Source organism: Hemiscyllium ocellatum, chromosome 17 (assembly GCF_020745735.1).
Source record: "Hemiscyllium ocellatum isolate sHemOce1 chromosome 17, sHemOce1.pat.X.cur, whole genome shotgun sequence".
Taxonomy (NCBI): Eukaryota; Metazoa; Chordata; class Chondrichthyes; order Orectolobiformes; family Hemiscylliidae; genus Hemiscyllium; species Hemiscyllium ocellatum.
The window spans coordinates 84,968,893-84,985,638 of NC_083417.1; the positions used below are offsets into that span (position 1 = coordinate 84,968,893).

General features: G+C 46.0%; 1 long non-coding RNA gene across 1 annotated transcript; it reads right to left on the reverse strand.

The window, feature by feature from the left end:
* Positions 1-1,589: 1,589 nt before the first annotated feature.
* LOC132823837 (uncharacterized) lies at positions 1,590-15,882 on the reverse strand. Its single transcript, XR_009645600.1, has 4 exons — positions 15,764-15,882; positions 11,743-11,848; positions 2,828-2,956; positions 1,590-2,332 (listed from the first exon to the last, which is right to left on the reverse strand). It is a non-coding gene; the product is annotated as an uncharacterized LOC132823837 (long non-coding RNA).
* Between the last annotated feature and the right edge of the window lie 864 nt (positions 15,883-16,746).

The following is a 16,746-nucleotide window of genomic DNA, read 5'->3' on the forward strand; positions in this document are numbered from 1 at the left end:
AGAGGCCATTCACCTGCTCAGTGTGTGGGAAAGCATTCACTCTGTCCTCTGACCTGCTTAAACACCAGCGAGCTCACTCTGGGGAAAGATCATTCACTTGTTCCCAGTGTGTGGGGAGATTCACTCAAATGCAGCACCTGCGGAGTCCCCAGTGAGCCCACACAGGGGAGAGGCCATTCAGATGCTGTGTGAGAGAAGTGATTCAGTGATTCATCCTGCCCCCGAGACCCCAGCGGGTTCACACTGGGTAGGAGCTGTTCACCCCTCTGTGTGACAATGGATTTGCTGCGTCTTCAACACGATTGAGAGCCCAGTGAGTGCTCACAGGGAAGTGGTCATCCACCTGCTCCGCGTGGACTGCAGGACTCTGATTCTGATGTTACTGTTCATCAGACTCAGGAGCGGCCCTTGTACATGATGACACTGTTGCAGTATTGATGTTGTTGTTGTTAACCACATTAACTGGGCTGGTGTTGACTGAACTTACATTGCCACTGTCTAAACCTCAGGATGTCCCTCTGGGCAGGATGTCTCTACAAACAGCAATGGGACAATGAGCAGGGATCATCTGTTTTATTTTAAATTGTGATAATAGCACTCCTGCTTCACAGCACTAGTTACAAGGTTGGAGTCCCCACATTCTCCCCATGATAGTGTGGGTCCCCTCCAGGTGCTCTGGTTTCCTCCCACAGTCCAAAGATGTGCAGGTTAGGTGGATCGGTCGTGCTACCTTGTCCACAGTATCCAGGATTGTGCAGACTAGGTGGACCAGCCATGGGAAATGCAGTGTTACAGGGATGGAGTGCTCTGGGCGTGATGTTCTTCGGATGGTCGGTGGGGTTTGATGGGCCAATGCTCTCCTTCCACACTGTCGGGATTCTATTCCATGATTGAGGATAAAGGCTACACAGCCGGGTGTCCTTGGAGAAGGAGCATGTGGTGTGTATCAATGCTCTTGATGCCTTTAGGTAGAGGTGGGTTCCGCAGGGGATACAGTGCTTTATCTCCACCGCTGCCCCCTCCCCACAACTCTACTTTGATTTCGTCCTTTTCTCACTCTGTCACTTGTAATGGTTTGCTTGGCCCGTAATGGGCTTTGTTTGGAAATATTCAATTGGTTACACAAATGGTTTACTGCAGATGATTATATGTCTAGATTAGAGTGACGTTGGAAAATCACAGCAGGTCAGGAGCCGGAAAATCAACATTGTGGCAAAAGCCCTTTTCCAGCACCACTCTAATCTAGGCTCTGGTTTCCAGCATCTGCAGCCCTCACTTTTGCACTGCTGGTGATTATATGTTAATCAAAAGCAAAATGGCGTAATGATGATTTTGATGGTGGGAAGGTTGCTGTGATAATATTTCTGGTCAGAGAAATGGGGAAAAAGAACGCTTCACAGCTCACAGAATGAGAACTGAAAAGCAGTTAAATCAAACCAAAGGTTCAGACAGGGAGGGAATATTTCCCTGGAGCTTGAGTAGCTGGAAAGTGGTGGTGTCCAGGAATAGACAGGATTTTGTTTTACAGAGGTTGAAAGTTTTAAAACTGTTATATTCAGACAAATTATTTTCTTTAATTTTATTTGCTGTTCAAAAAACTTTCACAACATTTTAAAACCAAAATTTATCTTTAACACAAGGTTTGTAAATGTTAAATAAAATCCATCAAACCATCGCTCACTAAAACCTGTTGTGGAAGTGCAATCTCTTGGAGAATCCCTGCGCACTCCTTCCTTCCCGGGCTCCATGGCTATATACATACCTGGGAGATAGCAGCAGGAGGCCATTCGGCCTTTCAATCCTGCTCCACCATTCAATGGGAAACAGCTGACCATCCAGCTCAGTCTCCTGTTCCTGCTGTGTTCCAATCCCCTTTCATGACTCTACCTCAAGAACTATATCTAAGTCCTCCTTTGGTTTTACTGCCTTTTGTTCCAGTGACGTTGTGGTGTTACTGTGTGGGTGTAGGCAGGGGTAATGTGATGGTGCTGCCTCCTGGAGGATACACTCAGCATCCCTCATCATCCTGCAGTAACATCAACTGGGGTTCAGCAACTAGAGATAGAAACCATTTCCAGGATATGGGCATCACTGGCTCAGCCAGCATTTATTCCCCATCTCTAGTTACCCTTGAGAAGATGGTAGTGAGCTGCTGTCTTGTACCATTCACAGTCCATTTGGTGCAGAGAGACCGACAATGCTGGGAGGGAGAGTGTTGCAGGATTTTGGTGGAGTGATTCTCTATCTTTGGTTCTTCAAATGCTGGTTAAAATAATCACAATCTGCACATGACTTTGAGATTTCAGTCTGCAAATCTTCACCATCTAGCACCCTATATAAAGGAATATGTACAGATTAGAAATTCAGAACAGACAATTCTAGTTTCTCTGGAATATCTTTTACCCCTTTCTTCCCCCGAAGCTGTAACCCGCCAACCCACGTTCTCTCTCCCACAATTCTGACTCTGCTACCCCCTAATGTACACCCTCCCCATTCTCATGGAGTTACTGATAAACAGATCCATTCCACCACTTCCCGTCCCTGGTTAGACTACACCCTTTCTGGGTTCACTTCCTTTCCCTTCAGTTGCTGCAAGTCAATAATGTAACAGCAGAATGAAACAAAAGTAAACAGAAAGGGAGGTGGCAGATCCTAGACAGAAGAGGAACCTTCAGTCTGGGAGAATGGGTCAGATCCTTCCTTGTTTCCCATTGGTCGATGCCCAGTGTTATGACGAGTTGAGGATGGCCTTTGGCCCCACATGGGTGTAATGACACTTTGACCTCCTGCCCCCCAACCGATATGTTCGTCCTCAAAGTATACTTACCCAAAGCACATGTTCCAAAACCCGCTCACATTCTGCACATGTAGCGTGCAGGGTTTCCCCACACACGTGCGGTCCCTGCCACAGGTACTGTGGGAGTTGTAGCCCCCATGAAGTCACTGGAGCCTGTCTCTGGAATGTGAATGAAAAGTATAGGCTGGAGGATGTTGTGTATAGGATCCCCATTCAGACAGACAGGACCTGTGGGCTGTCACTGTGTTTTACTGAGACACCTGCTTCCACAACCTGATTTTCTGATGTAAGGAATATAGATTCAGCCAACTGGGGCGTGGGAAGTGAATAGGAGGAGCAGATTTTAAGCAGAGGTGGTTCAATGGTTAGCATTGCTGACTCTCAGCGTCAGGGACCTGGATTTGATTCCAGCCTTCGGTGACTGTGTGGAGTTTACACGTTCTCCCCGTGTCTGTGCGAGTTTCCTCTGGCTGCTCCAGTTTCATCCCACAGTCCAAAGATGTGCAGGTTAAGTGGATCGGCTATGCTACATTGCCCACAGTATCCATGCATGTGCAGGTTAAACTGTTAACCATGGGAAATACAGGGAATGGGTGAGTCTGAATGGGATGCTCATTAGAGTATTGGTGTGGACTCCATGGATGATTATCTCGATGTGTTGTGAATCTGTGGAATTCCCTATTCAAAATGCGGTGGATGCCAGGACAATGAGCAGATTTAATGAAGAGATACAGATGTTGAATTTGCAATGAGATGAAGGGTGAGAGAGAGCAGGTGGGAAAACCCAGCTGAGACTGAGGTGAGCTCAATCATCACCGTATTAAATGGTGGGGCTGGTTCGAAGGGCTGCATTGCCTCTCCTGTGCCCAGTGCTCATCTTCTTACGGTAATAACTGGAAAGCTGCATCCAAAACTCACCACCTTCATCTTTTGGAAAAAGCAGGATAGTCAGGTGGATTAGCGTTCCAAACCTAGATAGTAAGGAAGCGTGTAGGAGATAATGATTTTGCAATTTTAAACTCAGGGGAGACAGTGATTTATGGTTTTAGACTGTGAGGACATTCATACCGTCCAGAATACTCTGTTGTGAATATCTATCCTGTACTTTAATACAAAGCCAAGGTCTTCGACAATGTAACACAAAACACCCAGGAAACATTGCCTCACCTCGTAATCTGATAAAAGACTTCTGATAAATCTGGTTGAACTTCGAACACAGCTGGAAAGCTGGAAGATTAAATCCAATCCAAGATCCAGTGCTTAAACAAAGGAGACTACAATAGGATGAGGCAGGAGTTGGCTAATGTAGACTGGAAGCAAAGACTTTACCGTGGGAAAGTTGACGGACAACGGGGGAATTTTTCGAAGTGCTCAGCAAAAGTATATATCAGTGAAAAGGAAGGACTGTAGGAAAAGGGAGTAATCTGCCATGAGTGGCTCAGGAAATAAGGGAGTCTATCAAATTGAAATAGAAGGCATACAAATTGGCAAAGACCAAGGAGAAACTAGGAGATTAGAAAAACTTTAAAGATCAACAGAAAGCTAGATGGGATTGGGGGAGAAAAGTGATGAGTAGCTGTCCCCAGGGCCGGAATAGCAGTTTACACTGGTAAAGGGGAACCTATTGTGTGGGGAAATGTGGCCTCTCATTGTTGAAGCACTTAACTGTTACCATAGAGATAATCCTGATCATGTTACAAATCACAGCACACTCCAAAAGCTTGTACTTCCAAATAAACCTGTTGGACTATAACCTAGTGTTGTGTGATTTATAAGTTTGTCCACCCCATCCCAACACCAGCTCCTCCATATCTGAATCCTGATAGACAGCCCCACTGAAACTGAAGTGCTTGTCAGATACTTGAGGGAGCCACAGGGGGTATGTTTTAACGGCAAAGTGCGAAACTGAACTAGACTTTCTAACTGACCGTTGCCGTGGAGATAATACTGAGAGACAGAATCTATTCAAAGTCCCAAACCACAAAAGGTATAAGAATGGGAGCTTTACACCAGACAGGTGGGGCTTTACCTGTTGCTGCCTGGTGGTGTTCTGCATGTACACTATCCAGGTAACTGCCATGTCTCATCAATAAAGACTCTAAGAAGACCTCTCAGAGTTCTGTGCCTAGTTATTCCTATCCAGCAGGGTTCAGGAATATGAGTACACAGCAGTCAGTCTTCACAGTGGAGGATACTAAGAACATGCCAGTAATTGATAAGGAAACTGAGGAAGGTGAGGACCTAGAAACAACCATTATCATGAAAGAGTTAGAGCTGGGCAAGCTAATGGAGCTAAAGGTAGATAAGTCTCCTTGCCCTGATGGAATACATCCCAGGATACCAACAGAGTTAGTGGGAGAAATAGCAGATGCACTTAGAGTCATAGCATCCTGCAGCAGAGACAGGCCCTTTGGCCCAAACTGGCCCATGCCGACCAGAATGTCCATCCACACTAACCCCATTTCCCTGCACTTGGCCCATCTGCTTCTGACCCTTTGCTATCCATGTATTTGTCCAAATGTCTTTTACCTGTTGTTAATGTACCCGCCTCAACCACTTCCACTGGCAGCTCATTCCATATACATACCACCCTTTGTGTAAAACAGGTGTCTCACAGCTTCCCTTTTATTCTTTCCCCTCTAACCTCCAACTGATGCCCTCCAGTCCTGGATTCCCTGGGAAAAAGACTGAATGCATTCACCTTATCCATGCCCCTCATGGTCTTATACACTTCTAGAACAGTACCCACTCAGTTTCCTCTGCTCTAAACAAAACAATCCTCGCTTGTCCAACCTCTCCCTATAACTCAGACCCCTGAGCCCTGAGAACATCCTTTTTAAATTGTTCTGCACTTCTTACAGTTTAATAACTGAAACCTACACTGCATTCATCATATTTCCAGTGCTTCCCCACGGCACTGGAACCAACGTGACAACGCCAATGGATTACAATCCATGATCGAGAATGAACTCCTTTACAACAATCCAGTTTTCATAGTATTTCCCATGGTGCAGGTATCCTTGTGTCTTTCTGGTTGTATGGTTAATTAAAGACTTGTCCTTCTACAAAGAAAAGCTATGGCTTAATTGTTCCTGGGAAACATGCCATGATTTTTCAGACTTTCAAAAACAAATGAACTCACTCTCCACAATCACCACCCTAACATGGACTTGGCTGTACCTCAGTATTTTTTTCCAGTCACACTGAGATTTGGAATATTCACCCACGGACAGAATACACACCTTTCCTTCCACATGAAAAGGCCAATGAATATTCAGATCGGCACGGATCAAGTAACTATCAGATCTGAACATGAAGTTCAATTTGAATTTCTCATCCACAAATCCACCCTTTCAGTACCCTACACCTGAGAACACAACTCACCATATTAATACTGGATGGATCTTTATAAGACAATTATAGTATTAAATTGTAGTTTCATCTTTTCCAAAGTTTTAACTTTCAGTCTAACAATTTCTTTCATCTGTGAACTGAAATCCAAACCAACCTCCTCACTCCTTCCCTCCACACCCAGTTCTCACACTCTCTCTCCTCTCTTTGAATTCAGTTTCCTAGCTCTTGTCTGCGGACGAAGAACCAAATCAATGAGTCTGATTCTGAGTCCACCAGGGTGGGGTGGGGGGGGGGGGGGCGTTGTTGGTGAATCCTCTGACGACAACCACCCTGCATACACTGCTTCCTGCACACTCTGGCCGAAACCCGTCTTACTAAAATGAACCAAATTGGGACTCTAATTGCAGGCCCATCCTTGTCACTTTCCATAAAAACCCTGAATCTTCACAAAAGAGTTCTGATAACTTTCTGCAAAACGCTGCACCACTGATAGTCTGATCACAGTGTCGGGGGGGGGGGGGGGGGGGGGAAAGGGGCCATTCCCCTGGGTCCTGCTCCCAGAGGGAGGAAGCTGCCAATGAAGCTGCCAAGTCCATACTGACCCTCCAAACAGTAACTTACGCAGACCCATTCCCCTACCCTATATTTACCCCTGACTAATGTAACTAATACTATAGGCAATTTAGAATGGCCAATTCACCTGTCCTGCACATCTTTGGATTGGGGGAGGAAACCCGCTCAGACACGGGGAGAATGTACAAACTGCACACAGACAGTTGCCAGAGGCTGGAATCGAAACCGAGTACCTGATGCTGTGAGGCAGCAGGGCTAACCTTCCCGTCTTCTTCTCTATAGACGGGAAGGAGTGGGGCTGGAGAACTGGGGTAATGTGATTGCAAACAATGAATGAATGTGGAGGACACTGGGGGATGGACAGGTCAGTGAGGGACACGAGCAATGCAGCAGCAGAACGGGATCCTGGACAAACTGAGCAATGGGAGAGTCTGACAGGAGAGAAATTACAGGAAGGTTCTGTTTAGAGGCTGAGGCAGGGACAGCTGGGAGACAGTATGGCCTGGTGGCTTGGGCGGGTTTTCTAATCATCCTCTTCAAAGATGCTGTTCCTCAACTCTGAGCCCGATCCTCCTGGTCCAGAGGTAAAGACACTGCCACCATTTCCTGGTGGGCAAGGGATACGGGGACTACCGTTCAAAAGGAACTCAACTGTGTTGGTAACATTAACAAGACTCAATACATAGTCACTGACAAAATGCTGGTGTACTTGAACTTCATCCCGAATATTAACACCTATAACTGGGCAACGCAGACCCCGATGTACAGAGTTAAATCCTGGATATTAATAACAGTTTTGTGCATGGGAAATCATGTCTCATGAATCTGACTCAGGTTTTTTGAAGAAGTAACAAAGAGGATTGATGAGGGCAGAGCATGGACATGATCTACATGGACTTCAGTCAGGCGTTTGACAAGGTTCCTCATGGGAGACTGGTCAGCAAGGTTAGATCGTATGGAGTACAGAACTGGCCCGAAGGTAGAAGGCAGAGGGTGCTTTTCAGGCTGGAGGCCTGTGACCAGTGGAGTGTCACAAGGATCGGTGCTGGATCCATTACGTTTCGCCATTTACATACATGATTTGGATGTGAACATAAGAGGTATTGTAAATAAGTGTGCGGATGATACCAAAATGGGAGGTGTGGTAGACAGGGAAAAAGATTACCTCAGAGTACAAGAGGATCTGGATCAGATGGGTAATGGGCTGAGGAGTTCAGTTTAGAAAAATGCGAGCTGCTGCATTTTGGAAAAACAAACTTTTGCAGGACTTACAGTTTACAGTAAGTTCCAGGGTAGTGCTGCTAAACAAAGAGTCCTTGGAGTGCAGGTTCATAGTTCCTTAAAAGTAGAGCAGCAAGTAGATAGAATAGTGAAGGTGGCAGTTGGTCTGCTTGCCTTTATTGGTCAGAGCATTGAGTATAGGGGTTGGGAGGGCATATTGCGGCTGTACAGGACATTGATTCGGCAACTTTTGTAATATTCCATGCAATTCTGGTCTCCTTCCTATCAGATGGATGTTCTCAAACTTGAAAGGGGTCAGAAAAGAATTGTAGGATGTTGCCAGGGCTGGATAGGCTGTTTTCCCTGGAGCATCAGAGGCTGAACGGTGAGTGGAAAGAATTTTTTAAAATCAGGCCGGGCATGGATAGGGTAAATAGACAAGATATTTTCCCTGCGGAGGGGGGAGTACAGAACTAGGGGAATGGGAGGGGAGGGTAGACAGAGAGGGGGTGGATCGAGAGGGTTGGGACAGAAATGGGTGGGGGCAGAGAGGGGGGATAGAGAGGGGAGGCACAGAAATGGATGAGGGCAGAAAGCGGGATTAGAGGGGAGGGGAACAGACGGGGGCTACAGAGGGGGCGACCGACGGTTGGGGGGGGGGACAGACGGAGGGGGAAAAGAGATGTGCGATCGACAGGGGGGCGACTGACAGAGGGGGGGAAAGACCAACAGTTTGTGGGACAGACCAACAGGGGAGTGCGCGCGACAAAGGACTGACCGCCGGGGGTGGGGGAGGGGAAACCAGACAGAGTGTGGGGAGACGGGGGGGAACAGAGAGGGGGAAGATGCAGAGTTATTTTATTGATCTACAACTCAACCCTGTTCCTGTTTTCTCCTCCTCGCATTAATTCCCTCTGAAGGGCTCAGAACAACTGCATAGTTCCTGGAAAGTGGGGTTTCAGGGAGATCAGGTGCTGAATGCGGCATTTGGGACACTGACCTTTAATGGAATGCGCTGGTCAATAAATGGACTCTGGTTCGACTCCACTGTCTGTGTGGTGTTTGCACATTCTCCCTGTGTGTCTGGGTGGGCTTCCTCTTGGTGTTCTTAATTTCCTCCCACAAATCCAAAGACGTGCAGGTTAGCTGGATTAGCTTTGGGTAATGATAGGTTACAGAGTTAGGGTGGAATGCTGTTCCGATGGTTGGTATGGTCTCATGGGGCGAAAGGCCTGCTTCCACACTGTGGGGATTCTGTCACTGAGTACAGGGGTTAGGAGGTCACGTTGTGGCTGAGTAGAGCATTGGTCAGGCCAGTGTTAGAATACTGCATTCAATTGTAGTCTCCCTCATTTCAGAAAGATGTTACCAGAATAGGACTCAACTTCTCAAAGAAAAGTTCCTGGGAAGTGTTGACAAACAAACAGACCGTGCAGTGTGGGTTGATAGTTCCTTGAAAGTGGGGTTGAAGGTAGACAGGTCGGTGAAGGTGGTGTGCGGTATGCTAGCTGTTATTGGGCAGTGCAGTGAGGATAGGAGTTGGGAGATCATGTTTCGGTTGTACAGTTTATTGGCTCGGCCACTTTTGGAATCCCGAGACTGCTTTCAATTCCAGTCTCCCTGTTACAGAAAAGATGTTGGGAAACTTGCACGAGTTCAGAAAAGTTTACTAGGATGTTGCCAGTATTGGAACATTTGAACCATAGGGAGAGGCTGAATAGGCTGAGGCTATTTCTCTGCAGCACTGGACACTTTAGGTGGCTTTATCGAACTGTATAAAATTATAAGGAGCAATGATAGGGTGACTAGTCATGGTTTCTTTTTTCCCAGGGTAGTGGAGACCAAACAAATGTGAATCTTTTTCCCAAGGTGGAAATGACAAATCCTAAGGAGAGATGGCAAGTTTAAATGATATGAAAACCGAACCAACTGAAGATGCTGTAAACCAGGAAGAGAAACAGAATTTTCTGGAAAAGCTCAGCAGGTCTAGCAGGAGGTGTGAAAAGAAATTAGAGTTAATGTATCTGAGGAAGGATGACCAGACCCGAAACTTTAACTGATTTTTCTTCACAGATGCTGCATGACCTGCTGAGCATTTCAACATCAGTGCAAGTTTAAAGGGAGTGGTTTGGAGTATATACCTGAGAGGAACTTTATGAAGTTTATAAATTGAAGTGAGACCACATCTGGGATTAATGACAGAAGTTTTGGTCCCTTTATTTAAGGAAATACATCATTTCATCAGAGGCATTTCACAGAAACCTGACTGGGATGAACCCTGGTTCGCAGGGATTATCTTTTAAGAAAAGGCTGAAGTAGTTGGGACTCCACCCACTGGATTTGGGAAGAATGAGAGGTGATCTCATTGTAACATGTAGAATTCTTAAGGAATTTGACAGGTTAAATACCGAGAGGATGTTTCCCATCATGAGGGAGTCTGGAAGCAGATTTTGGGTCAGTCACGGAATCACGGATTCTGTTTTAGATTCGTCAAGTTTAAGGCAACACCAACACGGGTCAGGGGTTTCAGTAGCAATGGAGCTGGGGTGAGGTGGAGACAAGCAACATTTTAGAGATTGGAATTCCTGGTGTTTGTGATTGTGTAGATATCTGATCAGAAGGTCAACTTGGGGTTACAGATATGACAGCAATATTGTGAAGAGTATGGTTCTATCTCAGATAGTTCCCAGGGAGAGGAAGGGGGTTAGCAGTAAGGGAAAGGAATTTGTAATAGCAACTGAAGGCAATGAGTTTAACCACTACAATGTTTCATTGGGGGAAACTGCAGCCAATCGCGTAGTGGGAGTGTGATGAGCAGTTTGATAACTGAGTAATGGAGAGGGATGATGGGGAGGGAGAGCTGGGCATTGTCAGTGTACATGTGAAACCTAACACGGTGCTTTTGGACGATGTCACCTCCTGGCAGTATGTAGGTGAGAAACAGGAGGGACCAAGGAGAGATCCTGGAGGGACACCAAATACAAGGAATTCAGAAAGAAAAGGGAGAGTGGAGATGGAGGAGGTGTTTGCAACAACGGTGAGGTCAAATATTAGTTTGTAGCAGAATGGGAGAGAAGGACATAACCAGAAAAGAGAGACAGATAGAACAAGGAACAATATCTGTGACTTAGTGAGGGGGAGTGGTGAGGAGGAGGCGCAGCCTAACACCAAAAACACTATTTCTACATTAGTGACGTCACCCAACTCCACCCTAGTCTCAGCTCATTTACTGAAACACTCGTCCATCCCTGTGTTATCTCCAGACTTCGTTATCAAACACACTCTTTGCCAACCTCCCACATTCAACTTACATGCAATCTCAAGAGTATCTAAAACCCTACTGTCCAAGTGCTCACTTGTACCAAAATTTGTTGATCCATCAACAAGCAACAATTTAAAATTCTCACCCTTGATGAAATTCCTGGCTGTGAACATCCCTGTCTCCCTGCACCACACAACCTGTGAGACCCCGACAACTCATTTTCTTTCAGATTCCCAACGATGTGTTTATTCATTGCTTCACCTGTCTGGCTGTTTCTACTGTTGCCAAGGCAACACTGTCTGGAATTCCCACCCTAACCCTCTCAGACCTGCTTTCCTCCTTTAAGGTATTCCTGAAAACCTGTTTATTTGGCAGTTCTTTTGATCACCTGACCTAATCTGTGGCTTTATGTCAGAAGCTCTCAATAGTATTTCTGTGGAATTATAAACTTAAAAAAAAACAAACTGTTGTTGATTTGCACATACATTGTCAACTCTTCACTGTCGCTGAGTGAATAATCTATAACAGCTCTTACCCAACCACATTGTGGGAGCACCTTCACCACATGAATTGCAGCTGTACAGGAAGTCAAACATCACCTTTTCCACAGGCAATGGGGCTTTGGCACTGATCACTGGGATCTGTGGAGGGAGAAACACAGTTGATATTTCAGGGAGTGTAAAATGCATTATAGGGAGGGAAAATGGGGCAGAATTTGGATTTTCAAATTGTGTTTTACAATGTGCACTACGTTCTGTAAAACCTCTCATTCCATACTGTGAAAATTTCCTTCTCTTTCTGGTCAATACGTCTTTCCTTTCCCCTGCCCTGCACCTTCACACATTTCCAATGCCTTGGTCACAACACACTGTGCTGTCAGTGAAGTTTACCACGTGGTTGAGTATTGTCCCGCCCCTCATTCACTCCGATTGGTTGAAGCAACAACTAGCACCTCTAGCCCCCGTTCCCCATTAACATCAATAATCCGAGGCCCATTGTGGGCTGGAGCATGCTCAGTGCTTCCTGCTTTTGCTGCTGTTCATCAGGTATAAGAGAGAGAGGGCTCATCCCTGTTTCTCCTGATGTCAGACAATAACAACAACTACCTGCATTGTATGGAGCCTTTCACATTGACAAATCTCCTAAAATGCTTCACGGATGATGGAAACGTTGATTAAAGAGAACGATTTTTAGATACATCTTTAAGGTGGACAGAGGGGGTTAGGGAGGATATTCCAAAGGTTTGTGTACTCGGCAGCTCCAATTGTGGAGTGATATAGGTGGGCAACAGCTTACAATGGAGACAGTTAGGGGCTAACCATAGGTTAAGAACCCCATGTCGAAGCCCCCTACCCCACACACCAGACCTTGGTCTCACAGCCTGTCATTACACACTACCTATGGTTAGCCACTAACTGTCTCCATTAACAGCTAATCACCCTCCCCCAGCCAGATCGTTATCCACTCCTTTATCCAACCGTTCTTCTCACTCTATCCCCACCTATCCTTTACTCCTTATATCCTCCCCCACACTATCTTCTGCAAATAAACTGACTTTTTTTCCTCAGTAACATCTGTTCTGTGGAAGGGACACCGGATCTTAAACTTTAACTCTGATTTCTCTTCACAGATGCTGCCAGACCTGCTGAGATTTTCCAGACCCTCCGGGTTGTTGTTCTGTTTTACATCTTCCGCAGTTCTTTTGGTTTTAATTTACCGGGAGTTTGTAATTCAGGTCCTACAGCCTCTGTCCCAGTCTCTGCTGTCTCTCCCACCCCCACCCAGTGACACTGCACCTGCACAGCTCATGGACAGGTGTCGGCTTGCTGGCCACACCCCTGATTCACTCCCATTGGCTGCAGGGGAACACAGACTCTCCTCCTATTGGTCTGGAGCTGCCGTCAATCAGCCGGGCACCATTGCCATGAGAGTGGTTGACTCCTCCCTCTCTCTGCCCTGGGATGAGCTTCATCATTCACAGTGAATAGAGCAGTATCACAGAACACAGGGGCTGGGGGCTATTCAGCCCATTGGGGCTGTACTCTCTCTCTCTGGAGATGCTGCAAATCTGTCCCAAGTCCCCTCCCATGAGCCCATAGCCTCCCAAATCTTTCCTTAAAAAGTAAAATTCCAAGTCTGTTTCAGAATACCTGCTGAATCTGTGTCGTTCAGACTGTTCCAGATGCTCAGAACTTACTGAGTAAAATAGCGTTCACATTTTCACCTTGTATTATTTGCCAATTACTTGAAAATAGTTACTAAAAATTGTGACAGTGTTAACAATTCCTCTCTCTCTCTGTAAATTCAAGACCTTGCAACCAAATCTGCACAAGATCGAAATCACTGCTTCACCTTCTCAGCTCCAAGGATAATTATCTGTGCTTCAGCTAGCTCTGCACAAAAGAGAGGAATGCATCTTAAATTATCAACATCAAAGAAACAGACCTTCGGTCCAATTCGTCCGTGCCAACGAGGAATCCTAAACTAATGGATTCCCATTTACCATCTATTAGTCTGTATCCATCAAAACCCTTCCTATTCATGTATCCAATTGGAAGCCTTTTAAATGTTGTGATTTTATCAGCCTCCACTACTTCATCTGGTAGCCCCTCCCATACACACACCACACTCAGCTTGAAAACGTTGCCACTTAGATCCCTTTTAAATCTTTGCCCTCTCAACTTAAATCCATGTGCTCTAGTTTTGGACCCACCTAACCTGAGGAAATAGGACGCCAGCTGCTCACCTTATCCACGCCCCTCGTGATTTTATAAATCTCCATGGAGACACCTCTCAGTCTTTGACTCTCCAGAGAAAATAGCCCCAGCCTATTCAGTCCCTCCCTGTCGCCCAAATCCTCCAATCCTGGCAACGTTTTTGTTAATCTTGTCCAAACCTTTTCAAGTTTCACAACATCCTTCCCAGAACAGGGAAATTCAAACTGAAAACAGAATTCCAGAAGTGGCTTAACAACGTCCTGTCCAGCCACAATATGACATCCCAGTTTCTGTATTCAATGCATTGACCAATAACGGAGAGCGTTAATGGAGTCCCATTTGCCAGCGGTTCACCCTTATCCCTCTAAAACCTCCCTCTTCATGTACCCAATCAGATGCCTGATTCCAAGAACAGCGAGATTGGAACTGAAAACAGAATTCCAGAAGACCTTAATCAGTGCCCTGTCCAGCCACAATATGACATCACAACAGCTGCATTCAATGCATTGACCAATAACGGGGAGCGTACCAAATGCTGCATTCACTACCCCGCCTCCCTGTGACTCTATTTTCAAGGAACTATGAACCTGCACTCCAAGGTCCCTTTGTTCAGCAACGCCCCTCAGGACTTTACCATTAAGTGTATAAGTCCTGCTCTGATTTGCCTTTTCAAAATACAACAGCTCACATTTATCTAAATTGAACTCCGTCTGCCATTCTTTGCTCCAATGGCCCATCTGATCAAGATCCTGTTGTATTCTGAGCTAACCTTCTTCACTGTCCATGACACCTCCAATTTTGGTGTCTTCTGTAAACCTACTGACCATACCTCATATATTCACATCCAAGTCATTTATTTAAGGGCCCAATATCCATCCTTGCAGCACATTGCTGCTCACAGACCTCCGGTCCGCAAAGCAACCCTCCATCATCCTCTGTCTCCTACTTTCAAGGCAGTTTTGTAATGGCTTGCTCTCCCTGCATTCCATGTGATCTAACCCTGCTAACCAGTCTGCTTTGTGGAACCTTGTTGAATGTCCATATCAACAGCATTCACCGCCTTCCTTATTCAATTTTTTCGTCACTTCAAAATACTCACTCAAGTTAGTGAGACCCAATTGTGCATGTACAAAGCCACATTGACTCTACCTGATCATTTCTGTCCAGCTGCGCCTTCCTTGTTCGGTCCACACCCTCCCACCAACCCACGCTCCACACCCTTGACCCTCCCTTACCACCACGGGAGATGTAAAACATGCGGCCACACCTCCCTCTGACCTCTGTCCAAGACCCCAAAATGATCTTTTCACATCAGGCAGAGATTTGCCTGCACATCCCAAAACCTCATCTTCTGAATATGGGAAATTTAACATGGTTCATCCAACTAACCTACACATCTTTGGACTGTGGGAGCAAACTGGAACACCCGAAGGAAATCCTCACAGAAACTGGGGAGAATGTGTCAACTCCAACACAGACAGTTGCCCGAGGCTGGAATCAAACCCAGGTCCCTGGTGCTGAGGAAGCAGCACAAACCACTGAGCCACAATACTGTGGGATCTTTGATGCTGATGAGCTGCCCCACTGATACCTCAGTCACTCACCCTGCCTCATTTCCTAAGAGGCAGTGATGATGGAGTGAAATTAGACAGTTAATTCAGAGACCCAGATAACGTTCTGGGGACAAGGGTTTGAATCCCATCACGGCAGATTTTGGAACGTGAATTCAATAAATATCTGGAAAAAATAATCTAGTGATGACAGGAATCCATTGTCAATTGTTGGAAAAACCAATGTGGCTCACTCATGACCTTTAGGGAAGGAAAATGCCATCCTTACCTGGTCTGGTCTGCATGGGACTCCAGACCTATAGCAACGCAGTTGACTCTTAACTGCCCTCTGGGTAAACGCAGCAATAAATGCTGGCCGAGCCAGTGACAGCCTCATCCTGTGAATGAATAAAGAAAACAGGTCAGGTTTTGTTCCTTCTCTCGTAGGTACATCCTACAAACTCAATCAGAAACGTTCTCGTACACACTGAACAAATACCTTTCCATCCAAGCCCTTAACACTACAGCACTCTGAGGCTATGTTGGTAAAGTTAAAACCACTTATCATTGCATCCATATTATTCTTACAGATATCTGAGGTCTCCTGGTAAAATTGTGTCTCAATTCCCTGCTGACTATTGGGAGAGGGTCTATAACACAATCCCAGTAAGATGGTCATCCCTTTCTTATTTCTCAGTACCACCAAATAACTTGCCTGGATGTACTCCCAGGAATATCCTCCCGAAGCCCAGCCATAATGTTATCCTAATCAAAAACACCTCTCCCACTGCGCTGTTGGTCCCTTTCTATCCTTACTATAGCATCTATACCCTGGAACATTAAGCTGCTAGTCCTATCCATCCCTGAGTGATGCCTCTGTAATTGCTGTAATATCCCAGTCACATGTTCAAAACCATACCCTGAGCTCATCTGCCTTCCCCGTCAGGTCTCTTGCATTGAAATAAATGCAGTGCAACTGGTCCGTCCCACCTCATTCTGTGACTTGCTCTTGCCTGCCTTGACAGTCTGACCGGTGAACAGTACCAGCCTCAGACTCACCTCTTTTCTCACTATCTCTTTAGGTTTACCCCGACTCCCTCACTGGTTTAATGCCTCCCGAGTGGCACTAGCAAATCTCCCTGCTCATCAGGACCCCATGCTTTCCCCTTCCTATGCCATTGGTACCAATGTACAATGTCCTCCCACTGGTTATTCTCCCTTTGAGAATATTCTGCTCCCTCTGTGAGACACTGGCACCAGGGCAGCACCACC